The 17856-nt window shown below is 44.1% G+C and overlaps 1 long non-coding RNA gene across 2 annotated transcripts in view; it reads right to left on the bottom strand.

The window, feature by feature from the left end:
• Positions 1-17856, bottom strand: part of LOC149470213 (uncharacterized) — a 179264-nt gene that overhangs the window by 146716 nt on the left and 14692 nt on the right. For both annotated transcript variants that reach the window (XR_016309473.1, XR_016309471.1), the window contains exon 2: positions 2915-3015. This is a non-coding gene — a long non-coding RNA (uncharacterized LOC149470213). The remainder of the gene's footprint in view (positions 1-2914; positions 3016-17856) is intronic.

Raw genomic sequence — 17856 nt, 5'->3', positions numbered from 1 at the left:
AAAAAAAATTACGTAAACCAATTAATTTACACGTATTGGGATTTTGTTTAACAAAGACATGTAGCAGAATACAATCATAAAAAGAGGAAGTGAGCGCTAAAAGCAAAAAAGCAGCCAAAGCACAAAAAGGATACCAAATAACCTCTCAAGACTTAAATATATATAAGGTGCGGCGCTAAACAGTTCAACCAATAATGAATGCTCAATATATAAAATATGCCAAGATTAATAAAACCATAAAAATCATCATAAGAATAAAGTGACTTGTGACAAAGTGCCAAACATTCATATGTATTCAGTGACTTTCGTAATCTCATATAGTCCGTCACTGTTAGAGTGACCAGTAGTGTTAATATAGAGTAATTGTCCCAATTAAGAGTATGGGAGATCAAATTATCTCCAGTAATAGGTGCTCCATCCAGACTGTGGTGAAATGACTGGTATTATGTAAAGGCTGCGCACTCACCAGATGCACAGTTAATCTGCGCATTTAGAGACAATATTCTCTTATGGATACACTGAAGGCTCCTGTATGGATGGATCTGCTCTGGTCAGGTATTCCCCTCACCGATCTCTCCTTCTGGCAATATGGCTCAGTCTCCCCTTACATACAGCTCTGTGGGTTGTTGATAGCTGCACCTCCACCATGAGGATGGCGATAGATACGGAGTCCTCCCCGACAGCCACGATCAATTCTTCCTTCCTACCAGTCGGAGAGTGCAGGACTGCTGTGACGGACTATATGAGGTCACCAAAGTCACTGAATACATCGGAATTATTGGCACTTTGTCACAAGTCACTTTATTCTTATGATGATTTTTATGGTTTTATTAATCTTGGCATATTTTATATAATGAGCTTTCAGTATTGGTTGAACTGTTTAGCTCCGCACCTTATATATATTTATGTAGCAGAATACATTTTGGCCTAAATTATGACGAAATTTGATATTTTACATTTTTTACTGGACATGTTTAATAGCAAAATGTTAAAAATATTTTTTCCCCAAAATTGTTGGTCTTTTTATGTTTATAGCGCGCAAAATAAAAAATGCAGAAGCGATCAAATACCACCAAAAGAAAGCTCTATTCGTTGGGGGAAAAAAAGGATGTAAATTTCGTTTGCGTTCAGCGTTGCATGACAGCGCCATTGCCAGTTAAGCTGGGGGGGGGGGTTGTTTGATGCATTTTTCTTACCACACCACACATGCACCAAAAATGCAGCAAGCACAACTTTTAACAATGCAAAGGACCCCCAACTGACCACTGTGAAGAGTTCCATAGGATTTATTGGTTATGCAGTTTGTTTTTTTTTATGCAAAAATGGAAGGAAAACAAATCAGTGTGAAAGCAACCTAAGCAGTGCAAGCTCTGTGACCAGACGTGGGGGCTGCGGTGAAAGTGGCCTTGAGCTAGAGGGAAGAATAATTGGTGGTATCGCACTAGGCATGCATTATTGTGTGGGAAGCCATTTATTTTTAATTACCGTGTGTTGCATGTGGTGCTCCCCTAAAAAAGCTACAGGGATGGTTTCTTCTGTGTTAGGGCTGCCTTAGGGCCCATTTAAACTGTAGCGTGTATCCAGCTTTCTTGCAGTTTGGTTTGTATTGGAAATTACGACATGCCCTTTTTTCAGTTTTTAGTGTTTTCAGAGGGCCATAGAAGGCAATGGTAATGCATCAAAATGCATAAAATGTGTTCGGATACAGTTGCAGCAAGTATCGACAAACCTTGGTCAATGCTGCTCGGGTCCTCTCACACAGGCTTCGTCAGCCCCATTCAGTCTGTGTCAGTTTTGTGACATCCGTGCCCATTCAGTCTCTGTCCGCACTTTGACAGCAGACATCTCTGGACCCGTGATGGCTCTATGGGCAGCTGGAAGTGGATTTGTGTCCGTTTACATCAGACTAACTCTGATAAGTCACATTTAGATGCAGAAAAACTGCAAAGGACAAAGCCTGTTCTGTTTTATTCAGAACCTGAATGGACTCAGGCGTAGACAGATGTAAATGGCCACGTCCGTTTACATTCACCTGACCATAAAGCTACATGGAGCTTTTGATCAGGTCCGCCTGAAAACTGATCAATGAAGCTTTCTGGAAAGGCTGTGGAAAAAGGGGCTTTTACCCCCATCCACTTCAAGTTCCAGAAATTTCCAGGAACAGCAGGAAACACAGGCTGACCCATGATAATGCACCCAACACTGCGAAAAAAAATAAAGTAGCTCTGCCCACATGCATAGATCTAAATAGGTCCTCCACGCAACCTGCGTTAAAACGGTGCACAGGTTTGAAGCCGGCCTGGAGCCCAGTAAAACAAAAAGTAAGAGGTCATTTGTGCACTGGGGACAAAAAAAAAACCCTCCTCCATTTTCTAGTTGCAGAACACCCCAATTATGTTTGGTTTGAGTTAAAAGCTGTCAAATTTACTTTGTACGTGGTACCTACCAGACTTGCTGCTTATGTCGCAGGCACCTCCCCTAATGTGGGTAAAGGGACGCAGAACACCACATTTTGGAGGACATGCCCAAAGGTCAAAGGTTTGGGATTTGTGTATACAATTTTGTTTTCTTTGATCCTTGTCAATTTTAAGAAGTCCCCATTACAGGCCCTACTTAACCAACCAATAGAGGAGGCACCAAAGCATTCCAAAATATTGGTCTTGTTTACATTCCTAGCGGCCAGAATAGCAGTCACCAGGTCCTGGATGTCTTTTGTCCATCCTCTTTTCAGTAATGAACGCTAAAATGTCATGGCAAATGGTGCATAAAAAGCTATCTGCCACATTGAATGATAAACTACATTTATTCAAAAGATCATGGGACCCTTGGATAAGTTATATTTCAGCAGACAGACAATCAGCCAAGTTCCAACAAAGGGCAGGGGAGATGGACACGGAACAAAACTCTAGATTACCCGCATGTCCTGATATTCTTCTTCTAGCTTTCTCTCTCTTCTCTTCCTTTTCTTTCTCTATTCGACCTTCCTTCTGCATTTACCTGGGTTATCATATGCACCTGATTAAAGAAACATGTTCATTAGAGTATATCATTTTGGTGAGCATTCAACCTGCGTAAAAAGTGTACGGCACAGCTATTGATATGAGAAATATCAAACCAGACCTCAGTACAAAAAATGATGTTGTACACAAAAATACCTTTTGCACTTAAAGGGTAACTCCACTTTCATGGGTATTGTACACATAGCACGTGTACACATTGTACGCATAGCATGTACAATGCCGATCAATGTCATATTGTAATTGAGTGTTATTAAAAATTACCTTACCTTTCAATCTGCAGCGTTGTAGATTTCTGTAAAATGCAAAACAATATAACTACCTGGAGGCGTTCTGTACACAGATGGTGTACAGAACATCCCCCAGAAATGTCATTTCCTGCTTGTGTGATTGGCTCACTGATTTTCCCAGGAATCGGCACTAAGATACAAGTCATATTTTTGGCATCAGCTGGTTTTATTCTCAACAACAGTGAAGTTACTCTTTAAATTACCTACTGATAAAGTCTTGGGTGCTATGTTCGTATCATTTGTACATTTAATTGCCAATAAAAATCTGGAAACAGAAAAGCTGTCAAGCTGAGGGAGCATGGGCACAAAGGTCCTCTGGTTGTGAGAGGGTAAAGAAAAGTAATAAAATGAAATGATTAGTCTTAATTTTCCAGCCAATCATTTCCCAGCAATATTTAGTGATACAAAAGTAGAATAATTATGAAACGGTTACACAATCATTAGTCAGCTTTCACATAATAAGGAACAAAAAGAGGTTTCCAACCTAAAATCAGCGTAATGCTGGCAGTCAGTCTTTAGCTCACAGCAGCAGCAAAAAAACAAACAAAAAAAGAAGAGCTAAAAAAACGTACCTGCTTTTCTACACATTTTAGATTTGGAAAAAATCCTTACAAAGCTGAAAGCCGAATATTGGTAAACAGAATACTCCCCAGCTGTGTGCGTCCATTAACCACTTGCCCTCCAGAGGATTTACCCCCCCCCCCCCCCCGACCAGGCCATTTATTGTGCTACGGCGCTGCGTTACTTTAACTGACAATTGCGCAGTCATGAAATTTACGTCCTTTTTCCCCACGAATAGCTTTCTTTCGGTGGTATTTGATTGCCTGTGCGGTTATTTTTTGCGCTATAAAAAAAAGACCGAAAAGTTTGAGAAAAACAAAAACTATATTTTTTTATTTTTGCTATTAAACACGTTCAGTAAATAAAATGTAAAAATCAAAATTTCGTCATAAATTTAGGCCAAAATGTATTCTGCTACATGTCTTTGCTAGAAAAAAATCCCCATATATGTAAATTAATTGGTTTACGTTAAAATTATAGCGTTCACAGATGGCGGTATATATACGGGCATTTATTTATTTTACTAGAAATGGCAGCGATCAGCGACTTATAACGGGACTGTGGCGGGCATTCTGACACTGGGGGGAACAGACTTGGTGTCACTGACATCCCCAGTGACTCCAATACAGTGAGCAGTGCTAATAAAAAGCACTGACACTGTACTAATGGCACTGGGCAGGAAGGGGTTAACACGTGAGGCGATCAAAGGGTTAGCTGTGTGCTGTTTTTAGAATGGGCTGTGTGTGCTCTTCACTGTAAGCACACTGTTTTGCATGGCTGTGCGCACAGCCATGCAAAGTAGTGTGCACGAGCTGACAGGGAGGAGAACTGTTTTGTTTACAAACAGTTCTCTCCCCCCGTCCGAGATGCTTGGCAATCACTGGGCACCGGTGAGTACTCATCGGCCGGAACCTGGTGATTTACAGCCACGAATGGCGGTGCGGGTAGGGCGCCCGTGCGCTCCCTACCCGGAAATGCAAAGTCATGTATATACCAGTGATATTGCGCACCCCTGTTGCCGTGCAGCAGTATATCTGCTATAGGGTGGCGGGAATGCGGTTAAAGCAAATCTGTCAGCTATTTTAAAGGATACGTTCACCTTTTCATCTTTAAAAAAAAACAATAGATGTACTTTCATACATGCGAATGTAAACGCACGTGTCGGGGAACCTACGCGTGAAACGGCCGATTGCGATACAAAGGTTACATATCGCCGCACAAGCCGGAGTGACAGCAATGATTCTAGCACAAGACCTCCTCCGTAACACTAAACTGATGAGCTGTAGGGGCCTTTGAAGCGTCGCCTACAGAAAATATAGGATACTGAAGTTTGTCGCCATTTCACGGGCGCACACAAATTTATGGTTTGACATGTTGGGTATTTATTTACTCGGTGCAACCTCGTCTTTTATATTTTACCAAAAACTTGGGCAATTTATTGCATTTGCTTGCCCTAAAATTTTGAATTTTAGACCTTTTTGGTATTATCATTTTTAGAGTGGAACACGTAACAATGTTCCGGCTCCTGCAGCAGCTTAGTGTGTGATAGCAGTACGAGGAGAAGTTCCCTGTACCAGCTATGTCATTTTTAAAAGAGCGTGGCCATGTGGGTGGAGCCTCGCATGGCCACATCATTCATTCATAGAGTTCTGTGAATTAATCAACTGCAAGTACTGACATCCTTTGTGGATGTCGGCTTGTAGTTCTCAATGAACCACCATGGCACTGCTGAGCGCTCTGGTAGTTCATCGATTTAGCCTGTCAGTGTGAAACGGTCTGCCTGTATGATGTACAGCTTACACTGACAGTCTGCAGGAGTCCTGCATTACACCTGCGATCTGCTGATCACTGCTGCAATGCTTTCCAGGGGAAAAAAACAGTAAATGTATTTTTTTTACCTGCAAAAAATGTGTATTTATTTATTTTTAAAGGTGGATTTATCCGTTAATGGAACGGACACCAGAGCTTGATTTGGCTGCTCAGCATGTGATTGTACGGAGCACCCAAGTGCTTCCTTGTGAGAAGAACCTGAAAGAGTAAAGGTTTTATTTCCTCACCGGGCCCGGTGCCTCATTTACTCGCTCAGTAGATGCGCTTCGGCTGAGCATTAAAAGAGCCCGACACTTCTCTTTCCTGACGAACACCCAATCTGTGCTCATCACACTGCAAGGTCTCTCCCCTCCTCGAGAAGAAGATAAAAAGCGCAATGTTTTATTTAGTTTACCATAAAGCCCCTTTCGTTTTTAAAAGCCCCAGACCTTCCGAAAAGCACCTCAGATTTAAATATGCTTTTAGTTCAAATTATTTTTTTTGATTAGGAGAAGTAGATTGTCATGTGGGACAAGTAGACTGGGACCGTGTCTATGGGCAAGAAGTTTTTAAAAATAGTTTCCACACCCCTGCACACTACTTGCTGCTCTTATTCTCACCTTCCAAAGCCTGTTAATGTGATACTAGAAAAACACAAACAGCACATACAGTAAGACAGCACAGTTAACCCCTTCCTGGTCAGTGTCATTAGTACAGTGTCAGTGCGTTTTATTAGCACCGATCACTGTATTAGTGTCATTGGGGATATCAGTGACACCAAGCACAGTTTGCCCCGCAGTGTCAGACTGCCCGCCACAGTCCTGCAATAATTTGCTGATCACCACCATTACTAGTATAAAAAAATTAAAATTTCAGTATCTATACTGCTATTTGAAGACGCTATAACTTTCACATGAGCCAATTAATTTACATGTATTGGGTGTTTTTTTTTTTTTTTTTTTTTTTTTTTTTTTAGCAAAGACAATTTTTTTTTACTAGACATGTTTAATAGCAAAAAGTAAAAAATATATAGGTATTTTTCAAAATTGTCGTTCTTTTTTGTTCATAGGTCAAAAGATAAAAAACGTGAAGGAGATCAAAAACTACCGAAAGAAAGCTTTATTTGTGAGGGAAAAAAAAAAGAAGTAAATTTCATTTGGGTGCACCGTTGCATGACCGCACAATTGTCAGATAAAGTAACGCAGGGTCGTATCGCAAAAAATGGCCTGGTCTGGAAGGGGGGTAAATCCTCTGGAGGGCAAGTTGTTAAAGTAGAACTATAGGCAAAACTCTTTTTACCTGAGCCCCATCTGGATCCAGCGATGTGCAAGACAGCCTCGACTGGCCCAGTTCTCTTCCTCCTCAATGGCTGACACAGCAGTGGGAGCCATAGGCTCCCGCTACTGTATATAACAGCCAATAAGGAGAGAGCAGGGGGAGAGGCCGAGCCACGGCTGTGTGTAAATGGACACACAGAGAAGCAGCTCAGGAGACCCCATAGCAAGCTGCTTGCTATGGGGGCACTTGGCAGGAGGGAGGGGCCAGCAGTGCCAGTGAGGGACCTGAGAAGAGGAGGATCGGGGCTGCTCTGTGAAAAAAACCACCATGTTTGTTATTTTAAAAAATTAAAAATCTTCCTTTACAATCACTTTAACCACTTGCCCTCCAGAAGATTTACCCCGTCCTGACCAGCCCATTTTTTACAATATGGCACTGCATTATTTTAACTGACAATTGCGTGGTCATGCAACGCTGCACTCAAATGAAATATATGTCCTTTTTTCCACACAAATGGAGCTTTCTTTCGGTGGTATTTGATCGCCTCTGCGGTTTTTATTTCTTATGCTATAAAAAAAAAAATTCTAATTTTGACTTTTTGCTATTAAACATGTCCAGTAAAAAAATCTTTTTTAAAAATCAAATTCCGTCATAAATTAGGGCCAAAATGTATCGTGCTGCTAAAAAAAATCCCAATACATGTAAATTAATTGGTTTACTTTTACGTTATAGTGTCTACAAATGGCGGTACATATACTGGAATTTTTTTCTAATACTAGTAATGGCGGCGATCAGCAACTGAAAGCAGGACTGCGGGGGGCATTCTGACACTGGGGGGTGGGGGGGTATGTTGGGACGACTGACTGACTGCCACTGACACCCCCAATGACACAAATACAGCGATCAGTGCTAACTCCCTTCTCACTGGCCTGCCTCACCACAGGCTATCCCCACTTCAGTCGATCCTGAATACAGCGGCCAGACTCATTCACCTTACCAACCGCTCCATTTCCGCCACCCCCCTCTGCCAATCCCTCCACTGGCTTCCGATTGCCCAACGGATCAACTTCAAACTGCTAACACTGACGTACAAAGCTGTCCATAACACTGCCCCAAACTACATCACCGATCTGATATCCAAATACCACCCAAAACCCACTCTCTGCTCTTCACAAGACCTCCTACTCTCTAGTTCCCTGATCTCCTCCTCCCATGCCCGCCTCCAGGACTTCTCCAGGGCATCACCCATCCTCTGGAACTCCCTACCCCAATCCATCAGACTATCACCCACTCTCCTCTCCTTTAGGCGCACCCTAAAAACCCAACTCTTCAAGGAAGCCTACCCCACCCTCTGCTAACTGCAGATCTCCTCCACTCTTCCTACCACTCCATCCCCCACAGCTTTTCCTCCCGTACCACTATCCCCTCCCTCCTAGATTGTAAGCTCCAAGGAGCAAGGCCCTCGTACCCCTCGTGAATCGCACTGTATTGTTATTGTACTGTCTCATGTATTGTCTCCCAATGTAATGTACAGAGCTGAGCTAACTGTTGGCGCTATATAAATACTGTATAATAAAAAGCACTGACACTGTACTAATGGCACTTGGCAGGAAGGGGTTAACGTGGGGCGATCAAAGGGTTAACTGTGTGCTGTTTCACTGTGTGTGTGCTTTACACTGTAAGCACACTGCTTTGTATGGCTCTGCTATGCAGAGCCATACAAAGCAGTGAGCAGGAGCTGACAGGGGAGGGATCTGTGTTGTTCACATACAGGTCTCTACCCCGTCCATGTGCCGGCGGGGAATCATTGGCTGGGACCGGGGGATTTACAGCAGAGGCTGCGTGCGCCCCCTACCCGCAAATTCAAAATCACGCATATAAATACACGTGATTTTGCGCACCCTTTCCACCCTGTAGCAGTATTTCTGCTATAGGGTGCTGGGACCACGGTTAAACACTACAGCTAAATATTTCAGGAAATTTCTTTTATTGGACCCTTTCCCCGGGACAAACGTTGCAAGCTGCAATTTCTACCAAACTGCTTTGTTTGAGACATGCCAACTTTGGAAAACACCGGTGCTAAAACTAATGAATGGCAGCTAGTCTGCAAAGGACTTGCACCATTGGGACGGTCAGTCCTCTTGCAGTAATGGAAACAGATCTTGCTAATTGGACCATAGCATACCGATTGTCTCACAAGAGATCTTAAAAGGTACAAACTAAGAGGGATTTTGTAATGTAAATAAAGTTTCATGTATTGGCTTCTAAAACTTACCTATAAGCTCGGCAATGCCTGTATGCATATCAAAGAATGGATCGGTAAACCAAAGGAGCCCGGTTCTGGCTGCAGGACTTGCTGATGGTCTCACACAGCAGTAGGTTCTACGATCCATCCTTGTCAGGGTATCCAGGTAGATTCCAGCTCACATCCATCACAATCTGGTCTGGGAGGAACTAAGTCCACAACTGCTGAACCCAGTCATCCTCCCTGCCACAGAAAAATAAAAGCTTCATAAAAACCACAGCAGACTGGCATTCTCTTGCTCAAAGCTGTAAGTAAACCCGCACTTTTCCCTTTGAAGAGGAAAGCAATGGGCGTGCCTTCCCAAGTAGCAGGCAATCTTTATTGCCCACTGTGTGTGTTCAGTCATCAGCTACAATGACTCTGCTCAGAGCTTACACAGGGGTGAGGACACCCCCCCAACCCCCTAATGTGAAAACTCTGGAGAAGGATATTTACCTGGAAAAGTGAAATGGATCCCCTCCGATATTATTTCCCCATTCCACAAACCACACAAGGCTTTGCCATAGTGTGAGGATGAGAGCACCTTAACACAGCGTTCCCACTCCAGACTGGACGGGACCATGTTGTAGATCTGGTTCTGTTAATGTTCTGTCCAGTTTCATTGTAATGCTGCCTAAAGCCATACCTACGAACGGTTCAGTGCTGCACAGACAGCTGCACAATAAAAACGCACAACACACTGACTAAAGGAGTAAAAACAAAAATGTCATATATTACAGTGTACCAATCCTTGGATGTGATGCATGCAGTAGATTTGGTGATCCTGCCAGTAACTCCCCTCCTGCATTGGAGTGCCCCTACTCTGGATGAAGGAGCACAGGTACACACAAGGAAAGCAGCACTGTCAGTTTGGGGGGAGGGGAGTGTTACATATACTAGCAGATTCTGATACACTAACAATTGAAGCCAAACTTCAGCTCATACTGCCGCTACACAAGCAGTTACAGCAAAAGGAGGGATAAAGGTATTACGTTCATAAATAAAAGCGGACCATTGTAATCACCTCTGTCAGTGGAAAATGGTTTCAACAATGGAATTTCTACATTTGCAGTAGAGCTTGTTTTCTTGAAAAATGTTGCTGGGATTTTTTTAACCACTTGCCTACCAGGCACTTTTACCCCCTTCCTGCCCAGGCCAATTTTCAGCTTTCGGCGCTGTCACACTTTGAATGGCAATTGCCCAGTCATGCAACACTGTACCCATATGAAATTATTATCATTTAACACACACAGAGCTTTCTTTTGGTGGTATTTAAAAGAAAGGAAATATATAAGGAAGTGACAGGCGGGAGGTGGTTCTCTCGTTCTGGGAGGACATCATATGATATCCTCCCACTCTAACTGCACATGGGAGCCCCCCGGGCGGCACACGGCGATCAGTGGTGCGCTGTGTTCCTGGGACACAGCGGATCACCGATCAGAGGAAAGATCCGATGTCGTCGACTCTGTCATGTGATCAGATGTGTCCAATCACAGCTGATCGCATGTAAACAAGGAAATGCCGGTTATCGGCATTCCTCTCCTCACGCTGACAGCTCGTGAGAAGAGGAGAGCCAGTAAGCGGAATTCCTCAGACGGGACATGTACACTGATGATCAGTGCCCCGATGATCAGTGTAGCCCCATCAGTGCCACCTATCAGTGCCCATCAATGCCACATATCAGTGCCTACCAGTGCACATCAATGCCACATATCAGTGCCCATCTGAGCTGCCTTTCAGTGCCACCTATCAATTTCAGTCAGTGCCGCCGAACAGTTCCAGTCAGTGCTATATATGATTGCTGCCTTTCAGTGCCCATGAGTGGTGCCTGTCAATGCCCATCACTGATGCCTGTCAATGCCCATCAGTGCCACCTATCAGTGCCTCCTACTAAGTGCCCATCAGTGCAGCCTCATTAGCGCACATCAGTGAAGGAGAAAAATTACTTATTTACAACATTTTATAACAGAAACTAAGGAAAAACTTTTTTTTTTTCAAAATTTTGTCTTTTTTAGTTTGTTTAGCAAAAAAATAAAAAAAAAACAGTGGTGATTAAATACCACCAAAAGACAGCTCTATTTGTCTCAAAAAATGGATATAAATTTCATATTGGATACAAATTAGGTAGCATCTGTGGTCAGTAGGAGGAATGGTGACTCATCATTGGTATAAGTGGGAGGAGTACTGTTCCCCGCCAGTGACCCCGCCCCTTTGTTTCCTTTAGCGGCCAGAATGACAGGTTCTTCTTGGAACTATAGTGAAGGAAAAAAAAGAAGTCGGTAATCACATTTAAAAACCGGCATTGACACATAGCGGCAGCCAGCGAGGGAACCTGAGTGTATACACTACTCCCTCACTGTATACACTGCTCCTCTCCTGCCCCCTCCCCCCTACAAAGAGGACCTGTCACTCATATACTATCACATAGGACTATTGGTCCCCTATGTGATGGCAATAAAATCATAAGTTAAAAAAAATAAACAAAAATACACATTATCCACTTGCCCTCCTGAGGATTTACCCCCCTTCCTGACCAGGCTATTTTTTGTGTTATGGCACTGCGTTACTTTAACTGACAATTGTGCGGTCATGCAATGCTGCACCCAAATTAAATTTACACCCTTTTTTCCCCACAAATAGAACTTTCTTTTGGTGGTATTTGATCCCCTGTGCATTTATTTTTTGCGCGATTAAAAAAAATACACTGAAAATTTTGAGAAAAAACAATATTTTTGACTTATTGCTATTAAGCATATCCAGTAAAAGAATTTTAGCCATAAATTTAGACTAAAATGTATTCTGCTACATGTCTTTGCCAAAAAAAAATCCCAATACGTGTAATTTAATTGGTTCACGTGAAGGTATACCGTTTACAAATGGCAGTATATATATACTCGGATTTTTTTTAAAATTATTATTAGTAAAGGTGGTAATCAGTGACTTATAGCGGGACTGCGGCAGGCATTCTGACACCGGGGGGAACTGGCTTCATGTCACTGACATCCCCAGTGACACCAATACAGTGATCAGCCTGCCCCCTACCCGGAACTGCAAAACCACGTATATAGAAGTGATTTTGCACACCCGTGCCACCCTGTAACAGTACCTCTGCTATAGGGTGGACAGGATGCGGTTAAATAGAAATACAAAAAATAAATAAATTTGAGCCTCCCCACACATGCAGACATTTCAGTTTTCGGCCACGTACATTCTGAATTTTCAGTATCGGTTTTAGCACCTGAATTTTAATTTCGGTGCACCACTAATTGTTACCTTTGGGGAGCAGGAACCCGAATTTGACAGGTACCCGCTCCCACTTCTGGTGCGATTGCCTAAGACGATCGGAAGCAGAAGATGTCCTCCTCCCTCCCTCCCCGTAGTCTTCTGGGACACGTGACAGGCCCCAGAAGACTACGGGACCATTCACAAAGTGCAGCGGGCACCTGGCTGTGAAGCCGCAAGCTGTCACAGCCGGCTGACCACACTGATGATGCCGAGGACCAAGGGACAGGTAAGTGTCTGTATTTTAAAAGTCAGCAGATACAGTTTTTGGAGCTGCTGACTTTTATTTTTTTTTTTATTCCACTGGAACTCGGCTTTAAGTGTGTTAGACCCAACGGGAATGAAGGGGTTTCATGTCTGGAGAGTTCCTTCAGGCACACGGGTGAGGTACAAGACAAGGGAAGAGTGTTGTGGAGCTCTTTGTTTATGGATAGAAACACTCCAGGAACAAGTGTGAATATTGCAGCACTTTGATACAAGTTGAGTCCAAATTGCACCCCCTTGCCGGCAATGGAACCGTTCATATCGCAGGGACTCATATTGCAGCGATTATGAATAAGGTCCCTGCACTACTTTTTGCTGATTTCATTGCAACTTGCATAGACTTCTGTTATACGAGGTTGCAATCCGCAATGAAATCGGCAGTGCAAATCGCACTGATATGCGGCTTGGAAATGGCACTGAAGTAGTGTGATTTCAGTGCCGCACCAGTGCGATCCGGGGCTCACTGGATTGTTGTGCAGCACTTTGACACAATTTGGACATCATTTTTAAAGCAGAATTCTGGGTAAAAATGATTTTTTTCCCCGTTCAGTGGAGCTGTGCAGGTCAGGTAAGTATGAGCTTTGTGCTCACCCCCAGAATAAACAAGCAGCTGATCCATGCAGTGGGGGGGCAAACATTTGTGACCGCAATCCTGCTTTAAAGTAGAAGTATAGGCAACATGTTTGGGAGGGTTAGAACCCCTGTCAGATTATTGTCATCTGTGCCCCATTGGGGAGATTTCCCTCCACTTCCTGTCCCATAGCCAAAACAGGAAGTGAGAGGAAATCCCTCCAAATTAAGGGAAACCCTTGCGGCCCCCCCCAGAGTCCCCATTGGAAGATCCCCCCTCTATTACTTTTCTGGGGACAACCCAAAATTTGGGCTTTTCTTTTACTCTCCCCATTGATGATAATGCTAACCAGGAGAAATAGAGGGGGGATCTCCCTAACGGGGACATAGACAGCAAGAAAAACCAGACAGAGGCTCTAGTCCCTCTCCACTCTGTCCAAAACTAAACTAACTACTTTCTCCTTTAGTTACAATTTCATTGTTTGTAATATTTGGATGTTTTTTATTCTGCAATGATTGTTTTACACGGATCTCTTTATGAAGAGCGGAGGAGGGGCGTGGAATTCTTATTGGGGGGATTAGAGCTCTGGATTCATTTCCTTTATGATTGGCTGACATCAGGGGGGGGTCTGACACAGCTGCTGGGGGGTTATTGGGGGGCTTTCTGCACAGTGCCATGTTACTATGGACAGGTGGGGGGGGTTTTAGTTGAGAAATCACTGGGGGGGGGGGGAGTTGAGGAAACACTGGGGGGAGACAAGTGATGGTGGAGCTCCAGCTGTCTGTCCATTACCATACATAATATACCCCCCAACACCGACTCCTCCATGAGGCACCTCCCAGCCTCTCCCTCCCCCCAGCAGTCTGACCTCCTCAGCCGGGCTCTCCCCGGTCGCCATGACTCCCGCCCGTATCTCTGGCTTCCCCTCACTCCCACATTCTTCTCTCCTCTCCGTTAGATAAAATGGCCACCGGAGGGTAGAAAGCACAACTCTATCATGTGTATTGGAGCTGATTGGGAAGGGAGACATCTATGGCGGGAGGCGGTATTACCGCTATGGCACAATCACACCTAGTGACATCTTGTGGCCGCTTTTATGAATAACCGTTAAACTGACCAAATGACTGGATTTCTATGGAAAATCAAGAAAATTATATCAAATTTATCATTGGGTACAAGTGTCAGTCAAAAAAACTAGGCCGGAAAAGTGACAGCTGGTGTGAGGTGGCAGGCTGTGATTGGCTGATTGGCAGGAAGACAGGTTAGCTCCGCCCCCAGGCTGCATCTCACCTCAATGCTGCCCTGCTTGCCGAGCAATACACAGCATCAGAGCGTGTCTCCTGCGACTGACAGAGATTATCGCCATTTATACGGATTTCTATTCCTATTATCACTACTATATAATTCTTTATATTATTAGTGGTAATATTTCAGATTTTTAGCTATTTGCAGGTCATCCAGCACCACCAGGATGCCTCGACCTTCACGACGCCCATCCCGTGGAAGGTCTTCACATCAGGAGGACGGAGAGTCTCCCATCGCCCATCGGACGAGGTCCAGAGTCCAGCGTCATCGGAGACGGGAGGAGGCCTCCACCCACCGGAGCCGCTCACCAAGAGAGCACGCCAGGGCCCCTGAGCACCGCCCACCTCCGGCCATGGTACAGCGTGCCAGGGCCCCTGAGCACCACCCACCTCCGGCCATGGTACAGCGTGCCAGGGCCCCTGAGCACCACCCACCTCCGGCCATGGAGCAGCGCGTCGAGGAGGAGGTAATTGCGTGTCCCATTTGTTTGGCAGGTTATGAAGATGGAGAGGACACGACCATCCTGGCCTGCTCTCACGAGTTCCACACCAGCTGCATCTACCGTTGGCTTGTAGAGAGCAACACTTGTCCAATCTGCCGGGCTGCTATTCTCAACCTGCAAGACGACCAGCCATTCCTCCCTGGGGATGTACACCAAGCCATCATTGGAGACATGCAGATTGGGTATATCATTGATGATGATGGTGCTATAGAATTGCAATATATTGTGTTCCATAGGTTGTAACATCTTTTTTCAAATGCCTGGATGACATCAGCTATGTTTGTAATGTATATGAGAAATGTTGTGTATATAATATTTTTTTCAAATTATATATCACTAATAATATTATTATTATATAACATACACGTTTAGCTGATTTAGCCATGCTTGTTGTAGTTATAGCATTTAATTCTTTGAAAAAAACAAAACGAAAAAAAAAAAAAAAAAAAAAATTAAAAAAAATATTTTTTATTATTATATATTCTTAGCCATTTTATGACTGTATTAGTTATAATATTTAATGCTTTGAAAAAAAAATGAAAAACAAAAAATTTATTATTATTAATTTATATTATTAGCTGTTTTATGATTGTAGTAAAATATTTAATGCCTTGAAAATTAAAAAAAAAAAAAAATTATAATTATTATTAGCTGTTTTGTTATTGTAGTAGTTATAGTATTTCATGCTTTGAAAACATGGCCGGATCTAGGGGGGTGCTGGGGTGGGCTGTGCCTTGCCAGATTTCAGTTGTGCCACCCAAGACTGCTGAGTTCCTTACCCACACTCAGAAGCGGGACACAGTTTCAGTACTTGTCCCTATCTCCTCCAAGGACCCCTTATCTCCCACAGCAGTAAATGTAGATTGGGGGGGGGGGGGGGGTAATGAAACTGTGTACAGCCCCATGGTCAGAGCGATCCTGTGTCATCAGCTATATGGAGCAGCTCTGTTCTGACAGGAGGAGGGGGCAGAGCACAGAACCGCTCATCCAGACTGTAAGTTGGGAGGATGGGGGCTTAGGGGGAGATTTGTGCTTGGCTAGGAAATTTGAGAGGAAGGTGGATGTGTGCATGGAGGGATGGTTTTTTTGGGTAATTGGATGAGGGAATTGGGGGCATTGGAGGCTGGATTGGGAGGCAAAGATTTGTGATGGGATTGGGGTTTATGCAGGGAGGAGGGGGAAATTTTGCATTGTTGTTTGGGGAAAAATTTGGCTAGCAGACAGAAGTTATGCTTGGAGTGAGCATGCTGATTCATCCTCTTTTTTCTTTTTTTTGGGTGGGGGGGGGAATTTATTCTGAGACATGATGCTCACACATGGGGGGGGGGGGCTTAGTTTGTCATCTTCGCCCTGGGAGCTAGACAACCTTGTCCTGGCACCACACGCAGGGCAGTCAATAGATCTCCTCTTCCCCGCTCAACACATTGCTGAAATCGAATTCCCTTACAGACACAGCCTCGATGTACAGTGTATAACTGGCTGCTATGTTGCAGTACTGACCCTGTCCTCTCCTCTTCTGGCCCCTTGTCCTCTACCCTGCTGACCCTCTGTCCACCATCCTGCTGACCCTCTGTACCCTGCCCTGCTGACCCCTGTACACTGCCCTTCTGACCACTGTCATCTGTCCTGCTGACAGCTTTATCCTGCCCTACCTTTGCCCTGATAACCCCTGCTGACCTCCCATCCTCTGCCTGCTGACCCCTATCCTGTGCCTTACTGAACCTCTGTATACTGCCCCACTGACTCTTGTATGCTCCCATGCTGATCTCCCATCCTCTGCCCTGCTGACCCTTATTTTGTCCCCTACTGACCGCCTGTACACTGCCCTACTGAGTCTTGTACACTCCCCTGCTGACCTATCATCCTCTGTCCTGCTAACCCCTTTTACACTGCCCTGCTAACCCTTGTACACTGCCTTGATGACCCGCTGCAAACTGCCCTACAAACTAATGGCCTCTGTACTCCGCCCTAAAAACTGCTGTCTCTATCTCTCTGCCCTGCTGGCCCCTCTGTACGCTGCCCTACTGACTTCCATACACTGCCCTGTCAAACTCGCATCTTCTGCCCCCCTCATCTTTTTTACTGCGCCCCCACATCAGACAGGCTAGATCAGGCCCTGTTGAAAAAAAGAAAGAGATTGCACTGGTATTGTTTATACTATTATTATTAATAATATTATTATATATTTTTAGCTTTTTTTAGGATTGTAGTAGTTATAGTAGCTGATTCTTTGGAAAAAAAAAAATTATACAATTATACTGGTAGTGTTTATATTATTATGATTATTATTACTATTGTTAAAAAAAAAAATTACACTGGTATTGTTTTTATTACTATTATTATGATTATTAACCGGTTGCCAACCAGCCACAGTACATTTACTGCGGCAGGGTGGCACTACTGTGCACAATCACGTATATATACGTGATTCGCGCTTCCAATGTTTTCGCGAACAGGGGGCGCGCACACGCGCCCGCCGACCCGTAGGTGTCATAATTCGATCCCCGTGGGATCATTCGATCTTGGCCAGTGATGTCCGGCTGAAGTTGAATGATCGGTCCCTGTCCTATCCTGTCCTGTGTTGACAGTTACACAGGACAAGATATGATGTCAATCTTCTCCGCCTGGGCACATTCCGTCCCAGAGAGAGAAGACATACAAAACGTGAGTACAAAGCGCTACACTAACACTTA

Source organism: Staurois parvus, unplaced genomic scaffold (assembly GCF_062004578.1).
Source record: "Staurois parvus isolate SC_StPar_1 unplaced genomic scaffold, SC_StPar_1.0 ptg000050l, whole genome shotgun sequence".
NCBI lineage: Eukaryota > Metazoa > Chordata > Amphibia > Anura > Ranidae > Staurois > Staurois parvus.
The sequence above is the reverse complement of the archived record's forward strand: the minus strand, read 5'-3'. Positions and strand labels throughout refer to the sequence as shown.